The 20,402-nt window shown below is 32.8% G+C and overlaps 1 pseudogene; it reads right to left on the minus strand.

Moving 5' to 3' along the window:
- Window positions 1–19,105, minus strand: part of LOC126934777 (60S ribosomal protein L18-like) — an 83,784-nt pseudogene extending 64,679 nt beyond the window's left edge.
- Window positions 19,106–20,402: the final 1,297 nt, after the last annotated feature.

Below are 20,402 nucleotides of genomic sequence, written 5' to 3' on the forward strand. Positions count from 1 at the left end.
ACCTAAAAATTAAGAGAATTTTTAGGTAACATTTAGAAAAATTAATAGAATTTTTTTCTCTATTAGTCATACTCCCAATTCTTCTGGAAAACACAGAAAAGGATAAAAAAAGGAAAAAAACATCTATAATAATTCCACGTTTCCTAGATAACCATGTTAACATTTTCCTACAATCCTGGAGCTTCATTTCATCACACTCTATTTAAAATTCTAAGTCCCATTTTATTTTTAAAAACATTATACAGTAGTCCTCTCTTAGCCATGGGGAACACGCTCTGAGAACCCCAGTGGATGCCTGAAACTGCTGATAGTGCCAAACCCTATATATACTATGTTCTTTTGGTAGAACAGAGGATACTAGAGGCTGAGAAGAGTAGGGGGAAGAAATGACAGCTAGATAGGAGAAATAAATTCTAGTGTCAATACCAGTGTAGGATGACTATAATTAACAATAAGACATTATGTAGTTTCAAATGGCTAGAAGGAGCATTGTGAATTTTCCCAACAGAAAAAAAAAATAAATGTTTAGGATGATGGATATGCTGATTACCGATTACCCCAATCTGAATACTATAGATTATATGTGTCAAAATGTCACTATATATCCTGTTAATAGGTACATACAGTTATTATTGTATGCCAATTTAAAACTTAAATTTAAAAGAAGAGGAGAAGCACAGATTATAATGTTTTAATTATAAAAGGTCATTCTGCCACTGACTGAAGAAGGAATAGAGGTACTATAAAGAGGAATAATGACCACTATGGCTGAATTTGTAAAAAGTGTATTTCTTCATTATGTACACTTAGAATTGAATATCTTTCAAATAATAAGACACTCTTCAAATTATCAAGAGTAAATTTAAGTTTTTTCATTACAAAAAAATACAAACATACCAATGATGAAGTTTAATTCATAAGTTAAGCACAATAAAGATTGAATAATAACAATAAAACAATTATAACAATTCTCAGAAGAACGCACAATTGTACACATGAATTTTTTATATATGGGATTTTTTTTGTTAATATTTTCAGGCTGTGGTTGACCATGAGTAACTGAAAAAGAGAAAAGGGAAACTTCAGATAAAGGGGGACAACTGTAAACACATTTATTCCTTAGAAATTATGGTGTGTGGGTCAATTATGTTTAAGTATATTCCTATACGATAATTTACTTATGGAGTTTTCTTTTTTATTATAAATTAGTCTTTAAAACACAAATTGGGTGATTTATTTTTAGAGATACACTATTTTCTTAATTTATTGTTTATGTAACACAGTCAATAGGTCAAATCTCTAAGTTGTATGTAGCCCAATTGTTTTGCCAATTAGTTATAATAATTTTCCTTTCCACAATGATTCAGGAGTTAGCATATTGACATTAAATATTTTGCTTTTTTCTTTGCTAATTTGTAAGCATAAAACTGTACATAGTTGTTTTATTTTAGTATATATTGCATTATTGTTAAAATGTCTTTTATTCTACATTTTAAATCTTTTAAAATAATGATTATTGCTTTTTTGACATACACATGTCTTCAAACTTTTTTCATAATTTATTTCATTGCTTTTAAATTTTACCATGCTTCCTCCAGAGACATAATTGCTCAAATATTTTTATATTTTAATAGTGCTATTTTTATGTTTCATCATTTTATCAAATAAGAATTTTTGATAAGGCAGATTTCTTCAATAATCATGTATTAAAGAACTGTCTTTAAAATATATAGGAAATATTTATTGTATACCAAATTAAATTATTTTATGTAATGCTATTTGTCTAAAGCCTATTCATTTAGTTCTCATGATCTTCATATTCCCTTTATGGCAGTATCACTTCTTTTAAGTTATTCTAGTTTTTAATATGTAATATTAATCCTGTATCCCTATTTGCAGTCAAAATAAATAACATTTCTTCCTTTTAATTTTTTTCTTCTGGTTATTATATCACATTTATATTGTTAGTATTAATGAATTTCATAATTAATTTTTCATGTTTCTCCTATAATGATTGTCCCAAAAATATGATTTTTGAAATTAAGATTACATTAAAACATTATAAGTTGAAAAGTACCTTTATGTTTTTCAGTCTTTTTATTCATGAAAGTTTATAATTTTTAATTTATACTGTACATTACTAAGAATAAATGGGATACTAGAAATAGAATATTTTGATGCTCTTTTTTATAGCTACATAATAGTTCATATAATTTATTCAACTGTGATCCATTTGATTATTATTTACTTTATTTACATTTCTTTTAAATTTTAAGATTTTACAAATTACAAATATAATTTTTATGATACATAGCTTATATATATATTTATACTCTTATCTTAATTATTGTAGAAAGTTTCTTAGAAAGAACGATGATTAGGTCAAAGGTTATACATATACAGACATTTCTAATTTGTACTTTCTCATTATTTTTACAATAACAGTTCCAGCAATCTACATTTCCAGCAAAGTATAAGATTTCCTGCATTTTCTATAGTTGCATACATTGAAAGCTATCAGTTTTAAAAATTAGCGTTATAGTACTGAGTAAAAATCTATGTTTGTTGGTTTTGCCTTCCTACACCTCCCTCCCTCCCTCCCTCTCTCTCTTTCTCTCTCTCTCCCCTCCCTCCCTCCCTTCTTCCTTTCTCCCCTTTCTTCCTTCTCTCCCTCCCTCCTCCTTTCTTTCATTCTTTCATTCTCTTTCTCTCTCTCCCTTTCTTCTTTCCTTTTCCTTTCTTTCCTGATTAAACATAAAACATTTATTTCTTACAGTTCTGGAAGCTGGGAAGTCCAAAATCAAGGTGCAGGTAGATCTGTTGTCTGGTTAGGGCATTCTTTTTGGCTTGAAGATAGACATCTTTTTGCTGGATCCTCACAAAGTGGAGAGAAAGAGACGAGAACTCTTTCTCATGAGGGTTCCACTCTCAAGACCTCACCTAAATCTAATGACCTTTCAAATGCTACACTCCCTAATACCACCCTTTTTGGGGCTAGAGTTTTCACATATGAATTTGGGGAGAAAACAAACATCTACATGTCCTTTCTTTTTACTGATTTCACAAATATTTATTGAATGACTCTCATTTGCTGCTGATTGGTAATAAAGACATAAACAGTGAACTAACAGATGTCATTATTTTAGAGCTTACGTTTAGTTCAGGAAGACAAATAATGAGTAAACAATTCATAAATAAGATATTTTAGTTAGACAAAAAGTGTTACAAATGAAATATACTTAACAAAACTCGGGGAGGGTGGATTACTTGGGTTCTTTATATGTCAGGGGCTGAAGTGATGACTTTGATGCTAGTCTTTAAAAAGCCAGGTAAAGTACTTATCAAGCCATGGGAAGAGTAAGATAAAAGACACTATTACAATTGTATTTTTGTAACACATCAAGTGTTATAAATATCAAATCAATATAAAAATCAAATCAATTTTTCACACTCAAGTTCCAATCCAGATACTTATTAATTGAATATTTGTGTCAGTGATTAATAGTCTTGGGCTCTGAAACGTAATACCATGGATTTAATTTTTAACTTCTCTAACCCTAAATTTCCTATCTTTCAAATGTAGTTAATGTTACGTATTTTATCAAGCCACTATAGAAATTACATACATAATATATAAAATGTCTATTAAAATATTTGTTTTCATTAACTATTGATGTTATTATTATTACTGTTAAGTAGGGACAGCTGATACAAATGATTCTGACCTGGGATTTACAGTTACAATATATAGATTGACATCCACATTCTGTCTCATAATAGCTGCATAGCCAACTTAACTTATTAATTAATTTATGAAACCAATTGGTTTTGTCTTATCTTTGCTTATTCCTGGAGCCCTGTTTGGCCCAGTTTCTTCCTACACTAAGATCCCCCCTTTCATCATTATGATACATTAGTTAATCCACAAAATTACTCAGTCATTGAGTACCTATGCTTGGTCAGAGATCTCCAACATCAGAAATGTCTAGTAACCCTCCTAAACGCTTGTCTATCTCTTACCAGTATAATATTCCCTTTCTTCTTCTCTTTGACAGTGTCTCACAGAGCAACCAGAATTTCTGCCAGCTGGCTATTCGTTGATAGTCCATTTTTATAGAAATCGGTCTTATTGGCGGGGTACAGTGGCTCATGCCTGTAATCCCAACACTTTTGGAGGCCAAGGCAGGTGGATCATGAGGTCAGGAGATCGAGACCATCCTGGCTAACACGGGGAAACCCTACCTCTACTAAAAATGCAAAAAATTAGCCCGGTGTGGTGGTGGGTGCCTGTAGTTCCAGCTACTTGGAAGGCTGAGGCAGGAGAATGGCATGAACCCATGAAGCAGAGCTTGCAGTGAGCCAAGATCGCCCCACTGCACTCCAGCCTGGGAGACAGAGCGAGATAGGCTCTGACTATTTCTAGACTTGCCCCTTTGCCCCAGTGAAGACAAAAATCTTAAGAGTAAATATTTTATCTGCAACAATGCAAATTAGATTACAATTGTTTGTATTTTTGGTAGACCCAGAAGTTACACACAGAAGTTATATCAGTATGAGTTATTGTTTTTGAAAAAGCTAGACTTAAAAAACAAAACAAAAAAAAACAACTACAACAAAATTATTTAAAAAGCTCTAACTAAATTTTAGGTGAAAGATCTTATTTGCAAGATTATTTATAAAATTATATATTTGCAATTATTTTCTCAGAGAAAATTGGAAAAAGCAAATATGATTTTCAGAAACAATATTATGCTCTAAGGCAACTTAATAATAATAACAGAATATGATTGTAACAAGTCACATATTGATTGCTAGGAAGAAACTTATTCCAGGAAATAGTAAGTAGGATATGATATCATCATATCAACACCCAGAAATAAAATAAAGCTAATTGCCACAGCTGACTTCATTTCAACTGAAAATATAGTAATTAAAAAGACTAAAAAGAGAAATCTGTGTCTAGAATATTAAACTATTTCAATAAATTATAAAAACAACATTTGACGGGCCGTTATGCTTAAAGTTAACATTACCTTTTATCTAAAGTGAAATCGGCCACATTGGTATGAAAATTTCTTTGAGTATGCTGTTTAGCTTCTAGTTTGTGGTAAATGGCTTTTGAAAATATGCTTCTTAGATGTTAAAACTAGAGAAATCTTGATAGGATTATATTCAATATAAACAGAAGAACTTGAGAGAAAAAAAGATACACACACACACACAAACTTTACCAGATTTGCCTATTTTTTCAAAGCCCTTAGTAATTCCTGCTTGTTCAGTGCAAATCAACTATTTCTCAATTTTAAAGGCACAGTAACCATCTTTCTTTACATCCACATTGTAATTATGACTTCTCACAAATCCGTATTTTAGCTTAATATCTACATAAAAGGCAAACTTCCTGTCTTTGACACTCCTTGACTATGAGATTGATTGTGTTAGAAGCCACATGTAATTTTTGTTAGTTTACATTTGCATCATATTTTCTTTCATTTTCCTGGAATTGTGATTATGTTCCAAACTCAGGATCTGGTCATAAGCTTTAATTGTTGGTGCTTTTCTAGGAGGTAAGAATGCATTTATTTTCTCATCATATTCTTTAGGCTCTAGTAACTTTTAATCTTAGAACGATCTGGAGTCATTATAATGGCTAATCATATTTTTTGAAAATGTAAAATTCAATTCTGAAATTAATGTAGTGTTGTTTGGATCACTTTATATCAGTGCAGGAAACTCATAGTTCCTTAAGAATCAAAAAGAGAGAAAATGGGCAAAAGGGCACAGGCTCTCGTTACATAGAGTTTATCTAATTTGAGAAGGGAGCTATCAGATAAATATATAATAAAAAATATATATAAATATATAATAAAAAAGATCACACACACACACACTGAAGTTGGAATTGTGAGAGAGAACCCTGTCCAAGGATCCCCAGTGTATCTTAAGCAGTATCCAAGGACATTCTAAGGGTATATGGTTCTACTGCCAAGTTTTACTCTGGAGCCTCAGGTTGAAATTCCCATGACTAGGCTACAGCTATTTAGAAATCCACAGCTGGACAATTTACTAGCAAAGAGACATATATATTATTTGAAAAGGCAGAAAAGACTGAAAATCATTAGGTAAACACCAGCTGGCAGACAAGATTGAAGAGCAAAAAAGAAAAAGACAGGTGATAGAGACCGATGGAAAAACCAGGATGCAGAAAAGGTATTGATATAAGTGTGTCTGGGGTACAAATTCTATAACTGTTATTATGCGCAGGGCCTGCCAGTTAGGCATGGTAAATATTAAAATTATGACCATGCAATAAAGATTTCTGAGCTAAGTAACTGACAGGAAAGAAACGTGCAGATATTCACAAATATACGAAATGAAGATAAAAAATTTATGGAGAGGCCGGGCACGGTGGCTCACGCCTGTAATCCCAGCACTTTGAGAGGCCGAGGCAGGTGGATCACGGGGTCAGGAGATTGAGACTAGCCTGGCTAACATGGTGAAAACCCATCTCTACTAAAAACACAAAAAATTAGCCAGGCGTGGTGGCACATGCCTATAGTCCCAACTACTCAGGAAGCTGAGGCAGGTGAATGGTGTGAACCCGGGAGGCGGAGCTTGCAGTGAGCCGAGATCACACCACTGCATTCCAGCCTGGGTGACAGAGCAAGACTCCGTCTCAAAAAAAAAAAAAAATAATTATGGAGAAAAAAAGGATAAAATGAGAAAGAAAATGATGCATACACTTTATGTTTTCTTGCTACAAAGACTATATCTGAAACATGATAAATAAAACATGATGCATGGAGATTGTCCTCTATATAACAACATTTAGATAGATAGCCCTATTCCATTTAGATAGGCCTACTATTTTCCATTACTTAGAAAGGAACTGAGATTGAATGAGTTTTAAACCTACGATGAAATGGTTCTGTTCTGCTTATTCCTGAGCTGAAATTTCACAGTGTGATCCTCTCATTATGAAAGTCAATTTGAAAATCCCGACATTTGAGTGGAGTACTGAATATGACATTGTCTATAAACCACAAGAAACTGCCCATTCAAAATTAAATAAATAAATAATTAAATGCATTGATTATTATGTTCCTGACATGGGCTAGGCACTGAGGATTCCATTAGAAACAAAGGGAAAAAATGTGGTCTTTACTCTTATGCAGCTACAGTTTAGAGACGAAGAAAGACAGAAACAATTTCACAAATTAGTGTAATAAATACAAGTTGTGATAAAAATAAATGAAGGAATAATGCAAAGTATTGAGCAAGTATATAGCAAGTGAAGGTGGGGAGAGGCAGAAGTGCTGGGGTTTGGGATGAAAAAGAAGGCTACCCTGACAAATAGCTGGATTCCTGATTGAAATAGAACTAGAAATCCACATAGGAGTGGAGAAGATAGCAACAGAGGATGATGGTTGGTGGAGTACATTTAAAGCAAAGTAAGGACCAGAGGTAAAACACCTGCCTGGGAGGATTATCAAGAAACCAATGGTTGTTATTTGTTAGAATGAATGGGTGTACAGTGTAGGAGGAGGTAGGAGGAGCATGCAGGGATAGATTACGATGGCTTTTGACATTTAGACCACGTTTTGACAGTATAGGTGATGATATGTGCATAAATTATAAAACAAATTTAAATAGAATATTCATAGAGGTCTTAGTAGAGTTCTATGGAAGGACAGTACAAGGAGGGATAATTCTTACTGATGGGTTGGCGAAAGCTTCATGGAGGGGGATATATGTATGTAGGGCCTTGACAGAGAGGTGATGTTTTAATTGGAGACTTGAGATGAGATGCATAGGTCAAAAGAATAGTTGTTGCAAAAGCACACAGAAAGATGTGACTTGGATTGTAAATAATGAGTCTATGTGAATGGAGACAGTTGGAGATAAGGCTGAAATTATAGACTGGAGGCAGATTGCAGAGAATTGTGAATGCCTGACAACGCTGCTTGCATGAGAACTTTTTATTTGATTATACCTTACTTTGTAAGCAAGGAGAAAATGCACTATTTAGAGCATGAGATTTGGGTTTCAGTCCCAACCCTTTACTTACCAGCTGTGTAATTTGACAATTTACTTAATATTTATTTATGTATTTTCTTCATTGAAAATACAGAAAATAACATCATTGGGATGATACAAGGACTAAATGAATATTCAATAAGATGAAGAATAAAAGTATTTAGCTTAGAGATTGGCATATAAAACCTTAATAAATCTTATTAGTATTAATAAAATAAGTTTACATCAGCATGTGAAATATTTATGTATACAGTACAGAGGGCTTAAAATCAGCAATTGAGGCCACTGTAGAAAATAAGAAATGATGAGAACTTGAGCAATGGCTATTGGAGTATAAAGAAGGGCAGTAATATTCCATAGACAATATGAAGGAAAACCAAATGCTACTTTGTACATTTTATCACTACAAGGACACTAAGCTCTGAGAAGTAAACAATGCCTGTGTTTAAGTAACTGAGGCTTAGGAACATGGTGTTTTGCCATTAATTGAAATCAGAGCACAGAGGAAAGGAACCTTGTTGAGGAGGCAGGAGTTGATGAGCATGAACAGCATTCTCTGGGTAGTGAAAAGAAACATGTCTGATAAGAGAGGATGTGCATTATCGATGACTCTAATTCAATTTGTTCATTCACCCTTTAAAAGCTATCAGAAAGGCCAGGCGCCGTGGCTTACACCTGCAATCCCAGCACTTTGGGAGGCCGAGGTGGGTCAATCATCTGAGGTCAGGAGTTCAAGACCAGCCTGGCCAACATGGCGAAACCCCGTCTCTATTAAAAATACAAAAATTAGCTGGGCGTGGTGGCGCGTGCCTGTAATCCCAGCTACTCGGGCGGCTGAGGCAGCAGAATCGCTTGAAACCGGGAGGCGGAGGTTGCAGTTAGCCAAGATCGTGCCACTGGACTCCAGCCTGGGTGACAGAGTGAGACTCCGTTTCAAAATAATAATAATAATAATAATAATTAAAGCTATCAGAAATAAAACCATTGTGGTTGAAATTTATCTCATGATGTATTTTAATTTATTTATTGATTTATTTATTCAACCTACTGCCTGTGACAGCTTGAAACATACCACAGACACAAACACAATTGATGTGTAATTGTAGAACGTGTAATTTTTTTATTAATCTTTATTTTTTATAAACTATGATGAATGCAAACTATATAAAATATAAATGTACAGCTTAACAAATTATGATAAAGAAAATACTTGTGTCACTACATAGAAGAAAAAGAGAAGGAACATTGAAGGCTCAGAAGCCTCCCTCCATGCTCCTACTTAGTCACCTCTCATTTCTCCATTTCCCCAAGTTTTACACTAATTAATCTGTATCATTTCATCTATTCATCTCTAAAACCTAACTATTCATCCTCAAAACCATTCTTTTTGTCTTTCTTACCTTTAAATTTAACGTGTATGAAATCAAACACTATAAATTCCCTTCTGCCTGGTTTCTTTACTTCAAACTTTTATGTTCCATCTGTTGGGTTGTTTGTATTTGTAGTTGTTCATTTTATACCTGTGCAGTATTGCAATGGATGAATATACAACGATTTATTCATTACTTATATCTTTTATGGGCATTAGGGTTGTTTCTATTTTGGTGACTATTATAAATAGTATGTGTAGACTATATTTGTTTATGTTTGATGGTATAAAAATACATTCATTTCTGTTGGGTTAACATATTGCAATTGAGTTGGAACAGCATCACTTAAGTGTATCTTCAGTTTTACCAGACAATGACAAACTATTTTCCAAAATAATTAGGACCATTAGCCATGAATGTTATGGATGAGTGTTATACATCACAGTCCACATTTGGCATCATAATTTATTTTATTTTTATTTTTATTTATTTATTTTTTTTGAGACAGGAGTCTCGCTCTGTCACCCAGGCTGGAGTGCAGTGGTGTGATCTGGGCTCACTGCAAGCTCCGCCTCCCAGGTTCACGCCATTCTCCTGCCTCAACCTCCCAAGTAGCTGGGACGACAGGCATGAGCTACCACGCCTCACTAATTTTTTGTATTTTAAGTAGAGACCGGGTTTCACCGTGTTAGCCAGGATTGTCTTGATCGCCTGACCTCGTGATCTGCCCGCCTTGGTCTCCCAAAGTGTTGGGATTACAGGCGTGAGCCACCACGCCCGGCCTGTTTCATTTATTTTAATAGGTGTGAAATGTTCTATCACTGTGATTTTGAATTCTTTGAGAACTTTTTGCCTGTATTTATTGGTTTTCTACTATTTCTAGATTTCTGAATGTTTTTATTTTGAAAGGATTTAGACTTATTTTAATACTTATATTATTTCTTGTGTCTGTTTTGGTAAGTTTTACTTTTCTATAATTTGTCTATTATGCATATGTTTTCACCTTATTTAAATAATATTGTTCATATTATATTCTAATTAACATTTGAATGTGTCAAGTATATGTAGCAGTATTCTCTCTTCATTTCTGAATTGGTTATTTGTAACTTTTCTCATTTTATCTGATCATTCATAATAGATATTTACAAATCATATCAAGCTTTCAAAAATAATTTTCACTTATTTTTATGACCATCTAAAATTGTAATTCTTTAATTATATTAATTTATGTTTTTCACATTCTTATTTCTACTTAATTTACATTACATTTCTTTTTCTAACTACACACTAATTTTCAGCAATTCTTTCGTCTTATACGTGCATGCATCACTTTGAGATCCTGATTTCAGTTCTTTTGAATAAATACCTAGAAGTGGGGTTGCTGGATCATAGGGTAGCTCCATTTTTAATTTTTGAGGAACACCCATGCTGTTTTCCATAGTGGCTGCAGCATTTTGCATTCCCACCAATAGTGTACAAGGGTTCCGATTTCTCCACATCTTTCCCAACACATACTGCATTTTTTGAAATTGTTAATAGCCATCCCCACAGATTGAGAAGATATCTCATTGTAGTTTTGGTTCACATTTCTCTGACGATTAATATCATTGAATATTTTCTCATATGTGTTATCCATTTTCATGTCTTCTTTGGAGAAATGTATTTCCAAGTTGATAGCTCATTTTTAAAATCAGAGTATTAGCTTTGTTACTGATGAGTTATAAGAGTTCTTTATATATTTTGGGTATTAGCCACTTATCAGATGTGTGGTTTGCAAAAAAAAAAAAAAAAATGTATCCCATTCTATATCTTATATCATACAGAAAAATCAACTCAAATTAGACTAAAACAAAAAGGTAAGACTTACACAAAGGAAAGACCCAAAACTATGACATTCCTAAAAAAATAAGAAAAAACTTAATGAGCTGATGTTGGCAATGATTTTATGAATATGATACCAAAAGTACACAGGTAATAAAGCCAAAAATAAACAAGTGGAACTAAATTAAGCTAAAAATCAGGACAGCAGAGGAAGCAATTAACAGAGTAAAAAATCTACCTATGGAATGAGATAAATATTTTAAAATCCTATTATCAACAACTCACAGTATTATCATACAATTATTTATTAAGTTATGGGCCTATATTTGATACATTGTTATTAGTTGAAGTCCATAGTTCAGATTCTTTATGTAATTTATTGTTGTTCCAGGACCTCATCCAGAATACCATGTTACATTTAGCTTTCATCTCCCTTTAGGTTCCTCTTGCCTGTGACAGTTTCTCAGAATTTCCTTGTTTCTGGTGACCTTGGCAGATATTTTGTAGGATACCCCTCTCTAAAAAATTCACCTGATGTTTTTCTCATGATTAGACAGAGGTTATGAATTGGAGGAAAGAAGATCCCAGAGGTAAAGTGCCATTTTCACCTACATAATATATGACTCTTGATAATGACCCTCATCACCTTGCTGAGATACTGCTTGTTATCTTTCTACACTCTGAAGTGACACTCCCCCCCCCTTTTCTACACTTTATTCTTTGGAAGAAAGTCACCGTGCACAGTTCACATTTATGAAGCATATATTCATATTATCTCTCCTAAAGAGGTAATTATTTTAGCATATTTTCAAATATTGACTTATCTGTTTATAATTGGATAAATGCTACTAGGTTGTACTTTATTTTTATATTTTGTTTAATTTGATATGCTAACATTTATTGAGGATTTTGCATCTACACTCATGAGAGATAAGGTCTGTTGTTTTCCTTTCTTGTAATGTCTTTATCTGTTGTGGTATTAGAATAATTCTATCCTTGAGGATATGTAGGAAATGTTTCCTCCATCTCTGTTTTCTGGAAGAGATTGTAGAAAATTTGTATCTTTTCTTTCTTAAATGTTTGGTAGAATTCACTAATAAATTTTCTGGGCTTGTTGCTTTCTTTTTTGGAAGGTTATTACTTTTTGACTCAATTTCTTTAATAGATATAGGCCTATTCAGGCAATCTCTTCACCTTTCTGTAAGTTTTAGAAATTTGTGTCTTTCAAGGAATTGGTCATTCTTGTCTAAGTTATCAAATTTGTGAAAAAAGAGTTATTCATAATATTCCTTTATTTTTTAAAAGTCCATAGCATCAGTAATTATACCCCTTTTTAATTTATGTTATTAGCAATTTTGTCTTCTCTCTTTTGTCCTTGGTTAACTTGGCTAGAAGTTTGTCATCATTAATGATCTTTACAAAGAACTACCTCTTAATTTTACTGATTATCTCTATTGTTACACTTTTTCAGTTTTATTGATTTCACTTTTATTTTTACCACTTCTTTACTTCTGCATGCTTTAGGCTAAAGTTGCTCTTTCTCTAGTTTTCTGAGACGCAGGCTTAGATCACGGTTTTCAGATATTTATTCACTTTAATAACATTGACTTAATATTATGAAAATATTACTAAAGACTTTGTTATATCAACTTGATATGTTGTATTTCATTTTCATTTACTTCAAAATATTTGTGAAATTTGTTTTTGACACATTTTATTTGATTCATGTGTCATTTAAAAGTGTGTTGTTTAATTTCCACGTACTTTAGGATTTTCTAGTTATCTTTCTAGTATTGATTTCTAGCTTATTTCCATTGTGGTCTGAGAACATATTGTATAAGATTTTTATTAACTTACATTTATTACAATATGTTTTATGGTCCAAAATGTAATGTTTTGGTTAACATCCCATATGAGCTTTGAAAATCATGTATATTCTAATAATGTTGAATGGAGTAGTCTGTAAATGTCAATGAGGTAAAGCTGATTGATAATGCTATTCAGGTAGATGATATTTCATTCTAAAAGTTTTGAGTATAACAACTTCTTAAACTTAATAGCTATTTTGAAAATGAAAACAAATATTCAAATTATCAAAGCCTAATATTGGTATTTTGAAATTTTTCAAGGAAAATAAAGCATTTAGAGTATATAATTCTAAATATACCTAATAATTTATAATATTTTTCTGCATTATTAGTAGTATTTTGTAAAGTCAGTGTTTACTTAAATTCATCCCACTATTTACGTTTTCATTATATTTTATTCTTTACACACTTCCAAAATCCATTTGGCATAATTTTCCTTTATTTTCAAGAATATTCCTAAGAAGCCCTCTTATTTTACTTCTACTGATAGTAAATTATTTGTTTTTGTTTTCCTAAAAATGTCTTTATTTCAACATCATATCTTCAATTACAATTTACTTTGGCATAGAATTCTGAATTGGCAGTTATTTTCTTTTTCACAAATGATGATATCATGTCACTATATTTTGGCTTCCATCACTGTTGAGAAATCATTTGTAAATGTCACTATTACTAACTTGAAAATAAGAGGGTTGGGCGCGGTGGCTCATGCCTGTAATCCCAGCACTCTGGGAGGCAGAGGCGGGTGGATCATGAGGTCAGGAGATCGAGACCATCCTGGCTGACATGGTGAAACCCCATCTCTACTAAAAATATAAAACATTAGCCAGGCGTGGTGGCGGGCGCCTGTAGTCCCAGCTACTCGGGAGGCTGAGGCAGGAGAATGGCGTGAACCCGGGAGGTGGAGCTTGCAGTGAGCGCAGATTGCACCACTGCACTCCAGCCTGGGCGACAGAGCTAGACTTCATCTCAAAAAAAAAAAAAAAAAAAAAAAAAAAAAAAAGAAAGTAAGAGCTCTTTTCTATTTTTACTTGACCAGTTTTCTTTAGTTTTATTTTGATGGTTGATGTGTAGACTGTCTTTTGTATACTTAGTAGCAAAAAAAATCTTGAAAAAATGGGCTAGTCATATTCATGCATTTTAGAAAATTTTCATAAGCTACCTTTTGTATTACTTCTGTCTCATCAATATACTCCTCACTTCTGGGACTCGAATTAATCATATGTTAGAGATTCACCAATATGCTATTTGTTTCTTTTTTCCTATATAAAAATTTCTGAACTTTTATCTCTAATTGTTGCATTCTGTTTTGTTTGTTTTGGCCAATCATCAAATGTATTGTTTCTCATTTGCTTTGCATAATATGCTTTTGAGTATGTTCATTGAGTCTTTGTTTTAGATTGTTATGTTATCCACTGCAATAATCTATATATTTTTCAATGTGCTAAGTCTCTTTTTATTATATTTGGTACTCTATCCAATTGTTGAATCTTAGTTTTTATCTCCTTGAATGTAGAAATAAATTTTTTTATTTTATTTTTTTTTAGACGTAGTTTGGCTCTTGTTGCCTAGGCTGGAGTGTAATGGTGTGATCTCAGCTCACGGCAACCTCCACCTCCTGGGTTCAAGTGATTCTCCTTCCTCAACTTCCCAAGTAGCTGCGATTACAGCCGCCCTCCACCACGACCAGGTAATTTTTGTATTTTTAGTAGAGATGGGGTTTCACCATGTTGATCAGGCAGGTCTCATCCCTGACCTCAGGTGATCCACCTGCCTTGGCCTCCCAAAATGTTGGGATTACAGGCGTGAGCCAAAGAGCCTGGCCAAAATAAATAATGTTATCTTCAGTCTCTATCTGATAGTTCCAACATTAGTAATTTTTTTTGAGCTGTCTCTTTATTCTTATTTTTGAAATTCCTGCTCATATCATTTTGCCACCTTCTTTTCCTGGTTACATTTGATTGTGTTTGTAGTATATTGTCACTGAAAAAGTACTTGCAGAGGTAAATTTGAGGATGATGATTATGTCATCTGTAATGGATTTCTTACTCGAGAAATTGCTTGTAATTTACTTCTGCCTATTATCTGTAGACTTTAGCAATAATTAATTACCTTAATTCAATTGCATGGTTTGGAATTGTCTTGACTATTCATATTATTTTATGATAGACTCCACTATGTAGGGATGCCAATTTTATTACATTCAGCTTTACTCTTAGATTGGAATTATTTGTGTTGCAGGAAGGGAGTGTTACCAAAGTCTACTGCATTTACTTTTGTTTTCTTAGCAACATAGGCTGTCTAAAGTGCAATCCAACCTTTCAGTCACTTCTGTGGATTGGCAAATACCCAGAACAAATTTAATCCTAAATGTTGTACCTTCGTGACCCTTCTTCTATTCCTAGCAGACCAATGCCTCACTATATTTTTAACTCTTCACTTTATCTTATATAAAAAAGAGTTAATTATTTAGTAAGAAGTAATTAGTAGTGGAAATTCTATGTTTTAAAATTTAGTAGATCTTTGATCCGTTTTCTATATCAATAACTATATCTTCATACATCTTTCAAGTCTTATCCTTCAATAAGGGTAAACAGAACATTACCATAATTATTTTACTTCTAATTAAAATCTTTCCTATATATTTTGCTTGCAAGTTCCATTCAGTTAAATACCAACTGGTGTATTCCAGATTAATAGAAATATACAGGAGGTTTTTTTTTTTTCCAGAAAATAAGAAACACAAATGTTATTTTTGAGGTTTAAAGACTATATAAATATGGAATATTTAAAAGTATATTGTTCATTACTTTTTACATTGGAAAACATAGTTTGTAATATTTTATAAAAGAATATTATATTATAATCATCATCATATTTGTGATCATTGCCCCTTCTGTGATAGGTGCTGTGCAGAATATTTTCTTTAATTACCTGTATCTCATAACTAAAATTTAGATTTTAAGGATTTGGTACCCCTAACTCTACAAGTTAGAATGATTTTTTTTTAAAGGTAAGTAACTTATCCAAGGTGCACACAGCATGAAATAAATATGGCAGAATTAAAAACTTTTTTAGCTGACTCCAAATTATTTGTTCTTTACATAATTCCTTTATAAATTGACATATGATAAAATAAATTTATATAATATTTCATATTGCTGTTGAGTAAATAGGAGCACACATATAAACTCAAATTGTATTTGAATAACTAAATGTGACTTTTTAAAAGAATGTATTGTACATTTCAACATTCTGTTTCTGTGTTTTCTGTAAAATATTAATAATACAAATTATTTTATCTTTTTACTTAAATAACAGTGCTGACATATTTAAGAAAACTTTGTAATGTTCTCAAAAATTATAAAAGGATTGATTTCTGAAAACCTAATTATTTTTAAATTTTGTTTTATAATTACTTGTCAGTATCAAAATTCACTGGATCAATACTATGCAAACACAATAAGTGATATGACATACAGTGCATCATATTCAGTAGAGAGACAGAAAAATGAGGTAAATTATTTTCAAGCTCAGAGTACTAATTTTACTTGAATTATAAATTACTATCACTTTGTAGTTCTAAAATAAATTTAAAAACAAAAATGAAGACCAATTTACTAGCTCTGTATCAATTTTTGTTCTGTTTGTTTACTTATATGCATTATGACAATTAAATGTCACAAGTTTTTTTTTTTTACGGTGTACCTCAGAGATGTTAAAAAAATTGTCTAATGTCACAAGGCCATTTTTTTTCCAACCCCCAAGTGTACCAATGAGTTGCTCAAATATAGACCTCAACCTTTTTCTTAAAGGAAAAATACTTTATCTGACATAGCCACAATTTGTGCTTTTTACATCCCTTTACCATCATTGATCAACTATGTTTTATACAGATCATGATTTTTCATCTGCTCTTTATAAAATTCTTTATATATGATTTATATGTTGTTTTATGTTTTATATGGAAACTCTCAAAAATGTGAAATTACTAATTTAAGATAACAGCTAGTACAAGAAAAGCAGCAAACAGAATTAAGGTCTCCAAAATGTATGTTACTTTCTTATATAGATTTGGTTAATTATCAAAATCAAGTTGATTTTATATCTAACTTTGAGGTTTACATGACGGATATGGATTATTATGCTGCTTTGGGCAGAAGTAGATATCTTTTATCCAAAGAGTAATTCTTTGTTGTTGAAATTCCAAGCATACATCAATATTAGGCAGATGAAATCACAAGACTCAAGCATATCCATTTCACCTACTGATAAAATCACCCTTCTAAATTAGCAAAACATATTTAGCATTAACTCTGCTAATTCATGGAAGAAATATTTTGCATAACTAAGTTAGCACATTTTCTTTTAGAGTGTCAGACTAATTATATTTATTGGTGAAAGCATATGAACTCTGAGGAAACTGGCTTACAGAAAAGTGCAGTGGTCTTTAATAAATATTTACCTCTTACTGTCATGTGCTGAGGATAAAATGCAGAATATGATGTAGTCTCCATTCTTTAGAATATCCTATTTTTGTAGAAAGACTTTCGTTATTTAAAAATTCTAATAAGGATGGCCATAATCTTTCTCTTCGGGTAAGGTTTTGTTTTATTACTATATATATTTTATATATGTTTTATTAAAAAACATATGTATAACTGTGCTAGAGAACAGAATTTCATTAACTCATCAGTTTTTATTATTATTAACTATAGCATTTACAATTGATTTTTGGTGCTAAATTATATCTCAGAGCAGTATAAATGAAAGCATTCTGCCTATGAATCAAGAGACTTACCTTTTGGCTTAGCAATGTTGATAACCGGCTGTGTGATGGTGAAGAATCATTGGATCTCATTCTACATCCACTAAGTAAGGAACGTGAAACAGACACTCTGTTGAAAATTTACAAGAAATTGAAAATTTAATGATCAAAAAGTATTATAAAGTGTTACTTAAATATTGATCAACATCTAAATTATACATAATTACAGCGTATTTCTTACCCTATTTATACAAACATTATATTTCTTAGAGGATGGGGTTATGTCTTAATGATTTTTTGTTAACTCCTATAGTATTTTGCATGCTGCTGGTTGTGGAATATACGACTAGGTCAAATCTGTATCCTTTTTTTCTTTTTTTTTGTCAGCATCCAAAATCTTTTTAATAAGAGGGTAGTATCCAGGGTTATTATTATTATTATTTTTTGTTTGGAGACAGAGTCTCGCTCTGTCGCCCAGGCTGGAGTGCAGTGGCGCCATCATGGCTCACGGCAACCTCCGCCTCCCGGGTTCACGCCATTCTCCTGCCTCAGCCTCCCGAGTAGCTGGGACTACAGGGGCCCGCCACCATGCCCGGCTAATTTTTTGTATTTTTAGTAGAGACGGGGTTTCACAGTGTTAGCCAGGATGGTCTCAATCTCCTGACCTCGTTCGTGATCCGCCCGCCTTGGCCTCCCAAAGTGCTGGGATTACAGGCGTAAGCCACAGCGCGCGGCCCCAGGTTAGTTTTTGTAGCCTTGGCTGGCCGGTCGCCCTCTGGCACGCTCGAACTTCCGGCCCTTGGAGCGGACGTAGAGTTTGGGGCTGGGTTTCCGGGGCCTTGCCTAAAGGCCGGTTCACTTTTCGGCCTTTGAGAGGACGGCGAGCAGGGCGGTGCCACAGCCCCGGGGGTAGTCTAGGGCCTCAGCGGCCCCGGCTGGTCACGCGCGGCGCACACACCTTCAGTTTGGGCAACTCCTGAACCCGCACATGGTTCTCACAACCACGGTGGTTGTGTTTTCCCGGCCAGGAAGCTTCATCTTCCGGATCATCAGGAAAAGGGACAGAGGTGGCCGCTTGGTGCGACTCATAAACAACCCCTTCAGCACAACCTGGTTGAATGTGTAGTTCGTCTGGCGAGAAACCTGTACAGCTTGACCAACAGCCTCAGGTAGGTATCCTGCCTCTTGGGCTCCTTTCGCGGAACCTTTCGGTCCTTGTTGTGGAGGATGTCAACTCCCATGATGGCGTCTCCTATCTTCTTTCTGAATAATAGGAAAAAGTGATGCTTTCAAAGAAATACCAGAAGTGTTTCACGTATTTTTCTCTGTATTTAATGACTTCATTTTGAAGATCTGAAAAAGATGATAATAATTATTTGCAATATAATGGGGCTATTTTTTTCACTAAACATAGATAACCTAATCAAAATTTGATTGTAGACTTGCAAAAATAATGAGTGGTTGCAATTACCAACTACTAGTAATAAACTTATTAGTTTTCTTTTAATCATTCTTGAAAGGTAAAACTTCTCCCTGATTGAAAGGGTAATAAATCTCATATCTTATCTAAATGATATGCAGTATTTATTGACACAAAGAAAATTTATATATATAAATTGATATGGATATATGGATGGATGTGTATACATACACATTGAGAAAATGTGTACATATTTCTGGTTAGTGAATAAAATCTTAGTTGAAAAAATCAGTAAATATGTAAGTCACAAATAAGAAAATACAGCATACGAAAGAACAAAAGCTTTATGAGAATTGACCTTTAATCAGAAACATTAAGTTCCTTCTGATATTCTCTATGATGTGTGGATGATGAACGTAACCGTGAATGAAAAATAGTTTATTAAAGTGAATACATTTCTAAGATTTCTTGCTAAATTGAAAATATGTCCTTAGTAAATTATTTTTAAGTAATAAATTAAAAAACAGTTTATTATTGAGTGAGTAAAAAAAGAGTCTAGAAATGCATGAAACATACAGCAGTAAGGGAAAACTGAAGAAAATGTGCCTATGCAGGAAAAAATAATGGTAAAGATTATTAAAGATAAAATAGAGCATGGATAGCTATGATTTTTGAAGTTATTTTATTTTCAAAAGGTATCAAATTAATTTCATGGGTCCACATATCAATTTTATAATTATTTTAATGAGAATATTAGTAATGACGTTTTAATAGTAATTAATAAATATTTAGAATGTCACATTTATGTTAGTAACTTTCAAAGAATAAAGAGTAGACCTTATAATTTTCATCTTGTATAGGGACCTTTTGTTTGAGGAACTACATTTTTAAAAATGTTTTTAATGAATACCAAAATGTAACAGAAATCAAATATTTCTAAATAGGTGCCTGGTAGCAAAATTAAATAGTAGTAAAATTAGCATCGTTAATATTTTATAAATGAGGTCACTGTAGAGATTTTTACATAATCACCAACTGCATGTAATATATTCTGATGTAAGAAATTTGATATGAGCTTGGATGGATAACCAACCTTTAATACCTGGTGTTTCTATTAT

The sequence above is a fragment of the Macaca thibetana genome, chromosome 14 (genome assembly GCF_024542745.1).
Source record: "Macaca thibetana thibetana isolate TM-01 chromosome 14, ASM2454274v1, whole genome shotgun sequence".
Classification (NCBI taxonomy): Eukaryota; Metazoa; Chordata; class Mammalia; order Primates; family Cercopithecidae; genus Macaca; species Macaca thibetana.